This window comes from Salminus brasiliensis, chromosome 8 (genome assembly GCF_030463535.1).
Source record: "Salminus brasiliensis chromosome 8, fSalBra1.hap2, whole genome shotgun sequence".
NCBI lineage: Eukaryota > Metazoa > Chordata > Actinopteri > Characiformes > Bryconidae > Salminus > Salminus brasiliensis.
In genome coordinates this window covers 39,702,963-39,718,991 of record NC_132885.1, presented here as the reverse complement: position 1 = coordinate 39,718,991, position 16,029 = coordinate 39,702,963, and the positions used below count along the sequence as shown (strand labels likewise).

Sequence of the window (16,029 nt, the reverse complement as noted above, 5' to 3'; positions counted from 1 at the left end):
TGTAAAAAAGTATTGTAGCCCATATTTATTTAATTTGCTTTTTTATGTTTTATATTTTATGCTTAAAATTCTACCTACATGTGGAGCTTCGTCAAGCTGCAGAGCTACTATAAACAGTAAAAATACAAAAGTGAACATAAGCATGCCAGATAAAGTACAGTAAATGTTGTATGTATACGCTATAAATTAAAAAAAACTGAGTTTATAAGATATTTTTATTTATTTATATTATTGTTTTAATGTTTATATTATATATATATATATATATATATATTCATATATATATATATATATATATATATATATATATAATATAATATATATAATATAAATAAATATAATGTTCCGGAAGCACTTTTTTGGATTATTTCACACTTTTCACATTTTGTTGACATATTTCAAAAAGTAATGGACATTTTATTTTATTTTTTTTTATGTTTCAGAAGTGTTTATTAAATCATTCTCACAACTGAAATTTTCACAATTTCCACATTTGATTAAAAAAAAGGAATTTCATAATTTGCACTTTTTTAATATTATCAGTGTAAATTTTGAAAATATTCTGCACTATGTTTAAATAAATGATTAAATTTTTTACTTTAGAAAACAATCAATCTCACATTTATTAAGTATTATATATCAGTTTTGTCAATAATTCTTCAAACGGAGGTGTTACCCACTATGTTTACATGTTTTAATGTGTGAAAAGAACAGACGTGCCCAGCTCTAGTGACCACAGATACGTCAGTGTTTGCGTGTGCTAAAAATAAGAGGTGAAGTAACTGTTTTTAATTATGGTCTGTATTTCCAGGGCTGGACTGACTGTAATTAAATCACTGAGGGCAGGGATGTCATGCAGTAATGCCTGGGAAACCTGTGAAAAGGCTCACAGTGCCAAGAAAAGCTCCCACTGTACTTTAAATAATTTCACCATCATCGTTTTGTGTAGTGTCCAGCAGGAGGAGGAGGGGAGGGGTCAGGGGGTCATTCAAGTGCTGGAGTGCCAAAATCCATCTCCATCTTCTCCAATCAGGATGCTGGACGAGAGCAATAAACATGATGGATGAGTGGTGAGAGCGAGGGTGACAGTGAGCATGGTTACGCTGTTTTAACTCATTTTAAAACACTGTGTCGCTTTTAATCCTTTGAGCCCTAAAGGCCTGCAAGTGAGCCCGTACTACTATTCTTTGCTAACACACTAACATATTAGTTATGTATTGAATCATTATAGCAGTTACTAAATCATTTATAGTAGATACTAAATCATTTATAGTCATCACTGAATCATATATAGCAGTTACTAAATCATTTATAGTAGATACTAAATCATTTATAGCAGTTACTGAATCATTTATAGCAGTTACTGAATCATTTATAGTAGATACTAAATCATTTATAGCAGTTACTGAATCATTTATAGCAGTTACTGAATCATTTATAATATATACAGAATCATTTATAGCAGTTACTGAATCATTTGTAATATATACTGAATCATTTATAGCAGTTACTAAATCATTTATAGTAGATACTAAATCATTTATAGCAGTTACTGAATCATTTATAGCAGTTACTGAATCATTTATAGCAGTTACTGAATCATTTATAATATATACTGAATCATTTATAGCAGTTACTGAATCATTTGTAATATATACTGAATCATTTATAGCAGTTACTAAATCATTTATAGTAGATACTAAATCATTTATAGCAGTTACTGAATAATTTATAGTCATCACTGAATCATATATAGCAGTTACTAAATCATTTATAATATATACTGAATCATTTATAGCAGTTACTGATTCATGCAAGATTGTTAAAGAAAAATGTAATCAGTAAATCATTTACAGTCATTATTGAATCATTTATCGCAGTTACTGAATCCTTTATAGTAGTTACTGAATCATTTATAGTCATCACTGAATCATGTATAGCAATAACTGAATCATTCATAGTCATTACTGAATCATTTGTAACAGTTACTGAATCACTTATAGCAGTTATTAAACCATTTAATAATTACGGAATCATTTATAACAGTTACTGAATCATTTCTAGTAGTTACTGAATCATTTATAGTCATCACTGAATCATGTATAGCAATAACTGAATCATTCATAGTCATTACTGAATCATTTACATCAGTTACAGAACTATTTATAGTCATTATGGAATCATTTGTAACAGTTACTGAATCACTTATAGCAGTTATTAAACCATTTAATAATTACGGAATCATTTATAACAGTTACTGAATCATTTCTAGTAGTTACTGAATCATTTCTAGACATTATCGAATAGCTTATAGCAGTTGTGCAGTAATGAATCATTAAAAGTAGTAACTGACTCATTTCAGTAAATCATGTCAGTGAATCACTTATGGCAGTTACTGAATCATGTAGAATACTTACAGATTCATTTGATTCAGTTCGTTCAGTGACCTGCTCTTTGTCCTTTATCTCTTTCTGTTCTGTTTGCCCTGAAAAAGAAATAACTGAAAAATAAACAAGTGTTTCCGACATTCTGGCCATTTTTCCATCTTATTTCAACTCATGGTGGATCTGACGAGGTCGGTGGATCTGACGAGGCTGGTATGTTGACGTTGTTGAACCTGCTGACATTCCCACACTACGGGCTGTACTGACTACCTCAGGGGGGCGCTATGACATTTGTACACCTCTGTATAGACACACACACACACACACACACACACACACAAATATGTATAATTTAATCAAATCACTGCTGGACTGTGTTTACAGTCTATTATTTGTACAGACTTCTTTCCCTGTGTGTGTGTGTGTGTGTGTGTGTGGACCCCAGTCCTGCCTGATCTCACAGGCTTGGCACCCTGACTACATCAACAGCACAGAGAAACCTGCTTCACTCTCCCTCCTTGTCCTGTTTAAACAGGCTTAGAACCAAAAACCTTCATCACTGGCACACACACACACACACACACACACACACACACACACACACACACACACCATCTATCACACACACTAAGTGAACCTGGAGCCAGTATAAACTCCATTACTTTATCTGAGACTAAAATTCGAACTTAATTCATCCTCCACCCTCTCCCACACCGGGGGCTCGGGTGGGGGGACGTGGTGGGGGGACGTGGTGGGACGTGGGCTGGAGGTGTGTCCAACATTCATAATCTCTGAATTCTGACAGACCACGAACAGACAAGACACACACACACAAGAGCACAGCACTTAGATTAAGAGATTAGCGACATTGATTCACACACACACACACACACACACACACACACACACACACGCAACCATGCATTCAGCCACATTGTGCATTCCACACATCAGAAGAACAGACAGCTCAGACACTTGACCTTTTACACCAGACAGAGCAACAGCTCCTCTCTGATGGCATGTGTGTGTGTGTGTGTGCATGTGTGTGTGTGTGCATGTGTGTGTGTGTGTGTGAAAACATTAGCAACAGATTGTGGAGCCGCATAGATTGACTAGAAAGTGTTACTTATATGAGTGTGTGTGTATTTTTCTGTGAAGACCAGGCCCGCTTAGAGAGCGCCCCAAGTCCCTCAATCCTCCCTTCAAGTCAACAAGCTCAGTACAATTAGGGCACTAGGTTTGAAAGTGTGCGTTTGGGACAGACCCAGAGAACTGATGTTACCCTATGAGGCTTGTTTTTAAACTGATTCCCTTAAAATAAGGGTTCTAAAAGGTTGCAGAGTTCCCTACCTAGAACATCTTCTGGTTCTGGTTCTGAAGAACCTTTTAATACCTGGTTATTGATGGTATGAATACAGTATGCACTCTGATTGGCCAGTTAAATCGTCCTCTGTGTTCTGACTGGTCAGTTGATTTTTCCCTTCCATGCTTTGATTGGGTAGATACATATTTTCTCCTATTCTCTGATTGGCTTATTGGCTTGTTTTCGTATTGTGCTCTGATTGGCTCATTAAATTTTCCTTCTGCATTCTGATTGGCTAGCTGAATTTGTTCTCCTGTGCTTTGATTATCTTACTAATCCCCCCCCCCCCCTTCCGTTTTATTATGTACACTGATTGGCCAGCTGAATTTTTCCCTTCCATGTTTTAATTAGTCAGTTGAATTTTCCTCCTGTGCTCTGAGCTCTGATTGGCCAGTAAATTGTCCCTGCTTTGCTCTGATTGGCTCACTGAACTTTCCTCCTTCAAATCTACCTCCTGCGTTCTGACTCGTTGGATTTTCCATTCCATTTTTGATTGGTCTATTGAATTTCCCCCCTGTGCTCTGATTGGCCAGTTGAATTTTCCCTCCATTGCTCTCAATGGCTTATTGAATTTTCATCCTGCGCTGTGATTGGCTAATTGCATTTCCTCTCCTGGCCGGTTTCAGTCTGTTGGATCTTTTTGAAGAACTAGGGCAGAAGAGACAGGAAGTAAAGGTACGAGGTGAGGCGGTTCAATTAGAGCGAAAGAAAGGGAGGGAGGGAGGGAGGGGAAGAGAGAGCGGGCGTGCGAGAGAAAGAGAGAGAGAGAGAGAGAGAGAAAGGACAGTGAGAGTCGAGGCAGACACACGCAACCATGCAATTACCTTCACATGACAAAATGCCTGAGATTAGCCGGTTCGAGCCTTTCTTCAGTGCTGTAGAGGAAGGGGGCGTGGCCAGAGGGAGAGAGGACGTTAAAGCATGCTCCCTGCTGCGACAATTGTGCGGTAATTAGACATCTGTGGAATTGTCTGTGAAGGCACTGAACGAACACACACACACACACACACACACCACAGACAAGACTAACAACAAGTTTGTCGCTAAGCTGTGTGTTAGCTTGCATAGCGCTTAGCCCTATAGTTTCACCCAGTGTGTGTGTGTGTGTGTGTGTGAGAGACAGAGAGAGAGCACCACAGCTGCTCACTCAATATACTCTACATGTCCAAATGTTTGTGGACACCCCTTCTAATGAATTCATTTAGCTACTTTAAGTTGCAGAGAAGTAGAGAAGTACTGCCAATACATTAAGACTCTCTGGAGGAGGTGTGGGATAGAGGGGTGTATATAAAGCCCCCCAGCATTGAGCTGTGGAGCAGTGGAAGAACTGGAATTCTCTGGAATGATGGTGGTGGAGCTCCATCCAGTACCTTTGGGACAAATTAGGGAGCTGGGAAAGATGAAGTGGTGTGGTGATCTTGCAACATCCTGACTTTATCCATGCTTATGAATGCAATCAAATTCTTACAGCAATGCTCCTCCAGAAAGTAATAGCCCTGATTTAGGAAGAAACAGTGAAGGAGCAGGCGTCCCAATACTTTTGTCCAGTTTCTTTTCCTTCTTTTCTTCTCTCGCATTCTCTCTCTCTGTCTCTCTCTCCCTCTCTCCCACCCCCACCCCCCCGCAGCATCCGTCCGCCTCTGAAAGGTGCAATTACCTTGGTGACGCCTGCCACGGCAACCAGCCTTGAGATGCTGATTATGCGCAGCAGAAATGGATCTGATTGGCCAAATGAAGCGCTCATTAGCTCCCTGTCACTCTCTCGGCGGCCATTAGCACATTAGCTAAACTGACCATTAAATGAGCCCAAGCTTCCTCCATCTGCCTTTGCTCACACACACACACACACACACACACACACACACAGGAAGAAAGAGACAGATAAGTGGGGTGGAGGTTGAGAGAGAAAGAAAGAGACTTAAGAACAAAGAAATAAACAAACAGATTTAAACAAACACCACTGACCCCTAACATACACTCCACGCTGTTACACTACTGACCCCTAACACACACTCCACGCTGTTACACTACTGACCCCTAACACACACTCCACGCTGTTACACTACTGACCCCTAACATACACTCCACGCTGTTACACTACTGACCCCTAACACAGACTCCACGCTGTTACACCACTGACCCCTAACACACCCCACACTGTTACACCACTGATCCCTAACACACCCCACACTGTTACACCACTGATCCCTAACACACACTCCACACTGTTACACCACTGACCCCTAACACACACCCCACACTGTTACACCACTGACCCCTAACACACCCCACACTGTTACACCACTGATCACCACTGATCCCTAACACACCCCACACTGTTACACCACTGATCCCTAACACACCCCACACTGTTACACCACTGATCCCTAACACACACTCCACACTGTTACACCACTGATCCCTAACACACCCCACACTGTTACACCACTGATCCCTAACACACACCCCACACTGTTACACCACTGACCCCTAACACACACTCCATGCTGTTACACCACTGACCCCTAACACACACTCCATGCTGTTACACTACTGACCCGTAACACACTTTCCACACTGTTACACCACTGACCCCTAACACACCCCACACTGTTACACCACTGATCCCTAACACACCCCACACTGTTACACCACTGACCCCTAACACACACTCCACGCTGTTACACCACTGACCCCTAACACACACTCCACGCTGTTACACTACTGACCCCTAACACACACTCCACGCTGTTACACCACTGACCCCTAACACACACTCCACGCTGTTACACTACTGACCCCTAACACACACTCCATGCTGTTACACTACTGACCCCTAACACACTCTCCACACTGTTACACCACTGACCCCTAACACACCCCACACTGTTACACCACTGACCCCTAACACACCCCACACTGTTACACCACTGACCCCTAACACACACTCCACGCTGTTACACTACTGACCCCTAACGCACCCCACACTGTTACACCACTGACCCCTAACACACACTCCACGCTGTTACACCACTGACTCCTAACACACTCCACACACGCCTCCTCCAACACGTGCACAACCAGCCTCACTTTTTCAACTGCTGCTGATGCGCCTGGAGGGAAGCGCCGGCTAGCAGCCGCCAGTGATGGCCAGCGCCACACTAGAGCGATGTGGGGGGAGAGAGCGCCATCTACCCACCCTAAAGAGAGCAAGGCCAATTGTGCACTCTCAGGCCCCGGCTGCCGATGGCTTGCAGCGTGATCGGGATACTAACCAGCGATCTTCTGATCACAGTGACAGCGCCGTAGTCCGCTGGACCACCCGGAGCCCCGCGGTATTATTTATTTATAGCGAATATTTCATAACTTACATTTGATAACTTAGTTATATATAGTTAATAGTTCATTCTTGTTTCATTGTAATAAGGGGATATATGTATCTATATATATATATATATATATTTTTTTTTTGCTGTGCCTGGACTGTGCTACCCTTATTATTGTATTGTATTACTGTGCTGTATTATCTATCTATGTAACACAGTCTGCATTGTTATACAACTGACCTATAACTCTGTTACACCACCGGCCCCACCACCTACTTTCTAGGTATTTACGTAAAAGAAATAAAGAGAAAGAAGAGATAGGAGCATGAAAGAGTGAGAGAGAGAGAGAGAGAGAGAGAGAGAGAGAGAGAGAGAGAGAGAGAGAGAGTGTAGGGGGAGTGCTCCACCTGTGGCCTGATTGTCAGCGCTAATGACATTTCCATAATGAAGAGATACGTTAAAGCAGATGATCCACACACTCCTCCACCTGCATCTCTCTCTCTCTCTCTCTCTCTCTCTCTCTCTCTCTCTCTCATGATTTCCTCTTTCCTGATAGCTTCCATTACCACTCCCAGTCTCTATACAGCCTGAAAAGCCTGTGTGTGTGTGTGTGTGTGTGTGTGTGTGTGATATTACTTGCACCCATTGCTGACACATGTACAAAAGCACACACACACAGCTTGTCTGGTCCCTGTAGAGAAGTACCGCCAATAGAATAGGACACACCGGAGCAGATAAACAGGATGTACTTATTGACACCATGCTGCCTAATAATGCCAGTCGTGGGCTATAGAGGGGTGTAATAAAGCCCCCCCCCCAGCATTGAGCTGAAAATCAGTGGAACTGACTCTGTTCTCTGGAATGATGGATTTGGAGCATTAAGGTGAGGTGGTGATCATCCTACAACCTAAGCTCAGCAACACTCTTTTGGCCAAACGCAATCAAATCCTCACAGCAATGCCAAAATCCAATATCTAGTAGCTCTAGTAGCCTTCTTCCCTGGACAGTAAAGAAAGTTACTCCCAGGGTCAACTCTTTTTTTAATACTCTTGATTTCAAAAGAAACAACAACTGAGCAGGTGTCCCAATATTTTTGTCCATGCAGCGTATATACCAAGAACACCATTTTTACATGACTGTTACCTGACTCGGAAGGTCATGAAGAACATGAATCTGAACTCTGCAGAAACCCCGTAAGAACCGACTGCAGCCTCAGCTTTCTGATCTGAACCTGGAGCCCTTGTCAGGGTCAGTGCTGCCACACGATTGGCCGATTAGATAGCTGAACAAACGAGTAGGTGCACAGGTGTTTCTAATAAAGTGCTCGGTGAGTGCACCCTTTTAGGTCAAGTGTGCCTGCCTGGGAAGAACACTGCCAGCTTTTATGCAGTTCAGGAATTTTAGCCACACACACACACACACACACACACACACACACATTTACATGGGCCTTTAAGCCCACCCTGCATTGATCAGCTGCAATCAAAGGAAAACAACCACAGAATAAAAACATGAATAATGGAACTAACATTTTCTGCCTTGATAATCAGTAGCTTTGATGATGATCACAGTGATGATGATGATGATGATGATGATGATTGCCCATGTGCTTGAAATGGCTCCACACATGCGTAGCAACACTGCACACACACACACATATGCAAAACACTGCACTGCAACCAAGTGCTGATGGTTTTACTCCATACTGGTGAAACTGGTGAAGAACTGGTTAATCCCCGCCTGTCCCTTGTTGCCAGGGTTACGTCCCTATTGCCTACTGCGCACTAATGCTTGAAGGTATAGACTATACAGTGATCTTAATAGTGCGGGTTAGTACGACCAGGAAGTGCTAAAGCGTTGCTATGCTAACCAGAGCTGCCATTTATTGTGAGGTCCACACTGCGAAAATGCCACCCATCCATTCTCTCATTAACTGCTAGGACCCCAATAAAGGGTTGTGCATGCGACATCACAGGGCGGCCACGCCCACTGAGTGTTAGCGGCGTTAGCATTCGGTGTGAATAACGCTAGCACTGATTGTACGAACAGATTCAGCAGGACTTCGGAGCTCTGTTTTAACAGGCTGCTGAACGCTAAAGATGCTAAAGATGCTAAAGAAGCTAATGGATGGCTGCAATTCACAGAAACGACCGGAATGTGTGGAAGCTCACTGGGTGGTGAAGTCGTGCTCTGAAAACACGTGCTAAGTTCAAGTTCAAGGCTGTTTTAATAGCTGAGTAATATTTCGAGCTAATTGTTAGCAGCTAGGTAAAGAAGAGCTAGCTAACTTAGTTAACTAACTGATCTTAAAGATGCATTACTTGCGTATTTTAACTGGCTGTTGATGTACGTGGCTTTGGTTGAAAACCAAAAGAAAAACAAGCCTTTTTTACCACCCTGTTATTTTACCTTTAACATGCTAATTTTCCTATTATGGAGGACTCGTGTATATAAGATAAAATTCTAATAAGCTCTGATTTTATTGGCTGGTTTACGCCACCAGTGATATCTCACAGAACCCACATATTGCATATAGGTTTCCCAGTTGTCCTCTCATCGTGTCCTCTCAGCGCAATGTGCTGCTAGCCAGCGAAAGTGATTATAGCCGGTTAGCTTTTAGCCTTGCCTCCACACTTGCTTCCCTGGCTTTGGCTTCTTCATGTTTTACCAGTAAAACAATTAAGCTGAGGTAGTCCGATTGTTTCTGAGGGAGCGGACGATGGAAAGTTGCGTTAGCTTTTAACCTAGCACATATCCCCCCGTCTTTGTTTGACGAGCTCCTCTTTTGCCGAGAAAGAACTGATGTATTATATAAAGATGGTCAAAATGGTCAAACATTGGGAACTGAGCCAAAAACGTCATGTTGGTTATGATGTCACTGGAGGATTCCCATGTACAGTTGCAGGCAGGAGTAATTAATGGGTAATTGGAATTAGCATTTTAGCATTTTAACCCAGTGTGATGGGTTGGCTGGAGTGATTGACAGAAGGAATGTCCAGTGGCCCTGCAGTCACTCCCAGCCGGCCAATCACGCCCTCTGCCGTGGCTGATCAAGTGTGTGAAGTTTCCATGCCACCATTCATAGAAATCAAAAGAAATTACACAAACCGGGGAGCCGGCGGTTCCGCTGGAGATTGGAGGTTGTCAGAAATATGATTTATAACCACAATTATCCATTAACAATGAATATTATATCAATAACCCAGTCCAAACGCTGACTTAATCATATTGCCATTTAGCTAATGTCAGTCACTGAGACTGTATGAATATATTCCAGTCAATATCAATTACTGAAATGAGGCCTAGATACAAAATGGGAATTGGATATGACGTCCCGTATCGTGTTCACAGGAATTATTATTTCCTATTCTTGCCGAGCATAAAAAAAAATAATAAAAAAGTCAAACTCGGACTCACGAAAAAAAAAGACAGTTAAACAGTTTTCCAATTGAAACCATCTTTTATATCGTATTAGCACAGATGGCAGTATGGCAGGAAGAGAACAGCATACTGTAATTAAAATGGCAGATGCAGGATGACATTATTCTGATTGTGCAGCTAAAGGTGGTGGATCTTCATGAGGAAGCTCCACAGACAGTTGAATACTCAACATATAGTGCAGTGGTTAAGTACAGGGCCGGTTTCTTGCTGTGAGCGGTCCATTAAGGTCCACAAACCAAAAAAAGGCGTCCCATGAATATGTAGGCATAAAGATATTCCTCCAATTGTATCATTTAGACTTCTGACATTTTTTACTTTTTAAGCAATATTTAATGAATACAAATAGGAAAATTGGGGGGGGGGTCTAAATTTAGACCAACAGTTAATGTAATATAAAATATTAAAAACCTGCAAAAACAAACAAAAAAAAGTAAAATAAAATATCAGGAAACACAAAAACTCAAAGCCATACAAAAATAAATGGTAAAATATAAAATAATAATATAATTTTTAAAAAAATCCAATCCAAGTTATGAAAAATACTAAAAAACCCATAAAAACAAACAAACAAAAAAAAAACTGGAAAAAAAGAAAAAAATTGGAAACACAAAAACTTAAAGCCATTAAAAAATAAATGGTAAAATATAAAATAATAATCTAAAATATAAAAAATGCATGTTATGAAAAAATACCAAAAAATTTGGGAAATAAAAGAAAAATCGAGAAACACAAATACTCAAATCTATACAAACATAAATGTTAAAATATAACATTAAGATAAAAATAAATAAATATAAAGAAAAGAAAATTTAGCCATTAACATCAACGTCAATGTAGTCTCATCCTTTTTCTTCATCTTCCACCTTCTGCCCATCGAGCACTTCAGTGTTATTTTATTTATTTATTTTTTTACTTTGGCAATTTCAATGTATAAATGATCTTAAGAATACAGTAAAAATGTAGAACGATGGAGTGGCGTATTGTAGGTATTAGTGACGTTATGGGGTTGCTTATGAGGGGGTGAGGTGTTTTTGTATGTCCAGTGCACTCCATGAATATTTGCATGAAAAGATTTTGGGGTATTTTTTTGTTTTTTGCTTTCAACCATTGTATTCCAAATACAGGTTTGTACACTTAAAGAGAAATGACCTTATTAAGACCTGCATACCTACTCATTCACCATGCAGTTATCTAATCAGTCAAATTATGCGTCAGCAGTGCCGTTCATAAAGTTATTCAGATTATGCAAAAATAGGGTCCAGCAGCTTCAGGTAATGTTCACATCAGAGAGAAAATCCGATCTCAGTGATTTTGAGCGTGGCAGGATGGTTGGCTTGAGTGTTCGTAAGATCTGCTGAGTGCATTCGAACAGTGTAACACCGGTTGACTGAGCTGAGCTGACAGAAAGCTACAGTAAAGCTACAGTATCTCAGATAACCACTCTGTCCAACTGCGTAGAGCAGAAGAGCATCCCAGAATGCACAACGACACCTCCAACCTTGAGAAGGATGGGCTACAACAGCAGGAGACCATGTCGGGCTCCACTTCTTCTTTCAGCCAAGAACAGAAAGCTGAGGCTGCAGTGGCTGCTGAAGACTAGAGAAGTGTAGGGTGGTCTGATGAGGCTTGGGTTCTGCTGAGGGTCACTGATCGTAGGGGCGGAATTCGGATAGCAATTCAGATCCCAATTATTTGAGCAGCCAGAAATCCTAGTTTCTAAGACATACACAAGGTAGGCGGGGTAGGGGATAGGCCACACCAGCCCCCCACCCCCCTTCCCCGGTTTATACAGCGACTATATCACGTTTACCGTCGTAGCGAAAAGCGAAAGGGTGGGATGGAATAAAAGGGCTGTGGTGCGATGCTCAGTCTGATAATCCGTTCCCGCTGGTTTCTGAGGGGAAGCCGCACAGCCGGATAGAGAAACATCCACGGCTCGCAGCTCTAACGTCTCCACGGAAACACTGTTCCATCACCGCGGCCATCCATCAGCGGTGAAAGGGGGGAACCGAGATGAAAAAAAAGCACCTGAAGTGGAAGGAAATGGATAAGATAGATAGATAGAGAGTGAGCTAGCGAGCGAGCGAGCGAGTGAGAGAGATAGAGAGAGAGGCACAGCTGCAGTTTGTAACAGAGCTCCTTCCAAGAACAATTCAGTTACTAACAGGTCCTGTGCTGTGTCTCACAGTTGAGTTTCTAGAATACAGGAATGTAAGAGGGCTGATCTGTGGCTGATCAGTGGCTGATCTGTGAGCGGGGTGGGCTGATCATGAAGGCCCGGTTGACTGGCAGTGCATCCAACAATAAGGGCGGCATGGCAGCCTTTTTCTATCCTAATATTCAGAAGGTAGATCAGTTAAATAAGCCATAATAATTGAGTCATCAAGGTGGTGGTGACCTTGGCCAATTAAAATCCGCATGTTAATGAGCTCATGCTGCGTATCTCTGGATAAAAGATACACATTCCTTTTCCTGCAAAGCATAATCCTGGAAGGTGATCTTACATCCCAGACAACATGGTGGAACATGGGCTAGGTGGGTTCAGGTGGGCATGGGCTCTGAATGGGTTTGTACATTGCTTTATTACTAGGACCCAATTGGGCTTCCAAGTGGGCCTCATTGTTGCAGTCCACCGTAATCTTACATGGGCCCTATCTTGGCCATCCATGTGCAGTGTACAATCCAGGTGAGCCCATGTTCAACCCCTCCTGGCCCCATCACTGACCCTAATGGAACCCCGGTGGGCATTCATACATAGGACCAACATGGAACCCATGGACAAACCTTCCTGGGTTCCCAGCTGGGCTAGCCATATAGGCTCCACATAGGCATGCTATATCTGGGTATATTATTATTGTTATTATTAATATTATTAATATTAATAATATAATGAGCAGAAAAAACTGTTTGGTTAAATAAGGTAACTGATAAATGATAAAAATACAGGAAATACACAATAACAATACAGATTCCACTATTAAATGGCGTTATGGAATTAGAAAGTGAAAGATAAAGCATCCAGATATACAAAGAATCTCAGTGCTTCATATTGCAAAATTTGGGTCGCTAATTACCCACCCCATACATATTTTCCCCCTAACACCCCTTCCTCCTAAGCCAGTTCCCTTTTTTTCCCGAACTGCCACCAATGCAACATCATTGGATAACCGACCAACGCACCATGTACCCGGCTGATTGCGCTCACTCTGGGCTCTGGCTGGCGATGGCTAGCAGCATGACCGGGATTCAGGTGTTACTTTTTTGCAGGAAGGTGTTGAGTTATGAATTATTAATGGGAGCTGAAAAAATGAGGAGGAAGGCAACACTGTTAAGTACCAGTAACACTGGCTAAGTAGTAGTCTAAGTAGGCTAAGTGGTAGCCTGATCTTTTTTTTAAGTGCATAACTGGTAAGATGTTTGCTTTGATAGGGTTAATAATGTTAATAATAATGGAATGTTAACGGCATTACGTCTCGCTGCCAATTACCATTTTCTGACGTTTTCCATCGAGCAGACAGATTGACTGGAACGGCTCTCGAAGATAAGGAACAAAACGTTAGGACGAGGGAGAGGCGGCGAAAGAGTGACAGGGATGAGAGGCGGTGATAAAGTAGCAGTGGCTCGCCGTTAGCTTAGCGCCACTTTAATTAACACGCCTCTTTTATCCTTTAGGAACCTGCACTGACGAACGCAGGGAATAAGGCCCACAGAAACAATGAGAAAGACAATGGTAAAGTCAGGCTCAAGAAGACTTTTTAAAATCTCCAGAGTTTCACTTCTAATGCAACAAAAGGCAAAAAGCCGCCGGATTTGTTGTGAAAGGCCTTTCGCAACATCGCGCATTGTGTCAAACTCTTCTTTAGGCCATTATTGGGGATTTTTCGAAACAAAAGATATGCTTAACTGAAGGAATTCATGGTTAGATGTTGTCAAAGTTTCTTGACTTCCCAACAGAGACTACAGTATAACAGAGAACTACAACTTCCAGCAGCCTATGGGCCAATTTCACCAGTTGGTAAGTCTATGCACTGCAACCCTAAGAGAGTTACCCTCTTAGTCCTCTAGTGACGTAGTAGGGCATCAAAAGCTGGATAGCTAGATCTCTACATGTTAAAATGAGTAAAAACACCCACTGGCCACTTTATTAGAAACTCCTTCCTAGTAGCTCCATCTTGTTGGTGTACAGTTAGTGACTGGAGCCCATTTGTCATTGCACAGTCCTCCAGTCCAGTAGTCTGATCCGATCCAGGTCGGATGTTTTGGATGGTGGACCAATCACAACCGAAAAGTGGCGATGATGTGAACAGACTGTACAGCTGACTTGCTAACCACTAACAGTCCCTTCCCCTGACTGGGATTGGTCCTAATCACCACCTGGTTTGTTCCGAGACCTATTTTTGAATGGGATTCCCGCTGACTGGGATTGGCCCTAATCACATCCATGGTTTGTCCCGAGACCTCCTACTGACGGGGATTAATTCTAATCACCACCTGGTTTGTCCTGAGACCTGAGACTCTTTACTGTGATTAGTCCCTATCACCACCTATTTGTTCTTGGGACCTCGGTGTGGCTGTGATTGGTCCTAATCCCTACCTGGTTTGTCCTGAGACCTTCCCATGGCGTTGACTGTGATTGGTCCTAATTACCAACTCTTTTTTTAAACCTTTTCATGACTGTGATTGGCTATAATCACCACATGGTTTGTCCTGAGACCTTATCATTACTGTGATTAGTCCTAATCACCACCTGGTTTGTCCTGAGACCTCTGTGTGACTGTGATTGGTCCTAATCATCACCTGATTTGTTCTAAGACTTTCTCCTGACTGTGATTGGTCCTAATCCCTACCTGGTTTATTCTGATACCTTCCCATGGCTGTGATTTTCTTTGACTGTGATTGGTCCTAATCACCACCTGGTATGTGCTGAGACATTCCCATGACTGTGATTGGTCCTAATCCCTACCTGGGTTGTCCAGAGACCTCCCCATTATTGTGATTTGTCCTAACCATCAACTATTTTTTTTTTAGTTGGTGACATCTTCATGGCTGTGATTGGCTGTAATCACCACCTAGTTTGTCTAGAGACGTCAGTTAACTGTGATTGGTCCTAATCGCCACCTGGTTTGTCCAGAGACCTCAGCGTGACTGTGATTGGTCCTAATCATCACCTGATTTGTTCTAAGACTTTCTCCTGACTGTGATTGGTCCTAATCCCTACCTGGTTTATTCTGAGACCTTCCCATGGCTGTGATTTTCTTTGTCTGTGATTGGTCCTAATCACCACCTGGGTTGTCCAGAGACTTCTGCATGACTGTGATTAGTCCTAATCACCACCTAGTTTATTCAGAGTCCTCCAGATGACTGTGATTGGTCCTAATCACAGCATGGTCTTTGCTGAAAGACGGACTCACCACCTGTTTTGTTCTGAGGCCTCCCCCTGAATGTGATTTCCTCTGACTGTGATTAGTTCTGATCCCCAACTGGTTTGACCTGAGACCTCCTCATTACTGTGATT

The 16,029-nt window shown here is 42.0% G+C and overlaps 1 long non-coding RNA gene across 1 annotated transcript in view; it reads right to left on the bottom strand.

Moving 5' to 3' along the window:
- Window positions 1-682: 682 nt before the first annotated feature.
- Window positions 683-16,029, bottom strand: part of LOC140560739 (uncharacterized) — a 131,774-nt gene continuing 116,427 nt past the window's right edge. The window contains exons 2-3 of the long non-coding RNA XR_011979994.1: window positions 2,418-2,485; window positions 683-1,037 (exon numbers count right to left, since the gene is read on the bottom strand). This is a non-coding gene — a long non-coding RNA (uncharacterized lncRNA). The remainder of the gene's footprint in view (window positions 1,038-2,417; window positions 2,486-16,029) is intronic.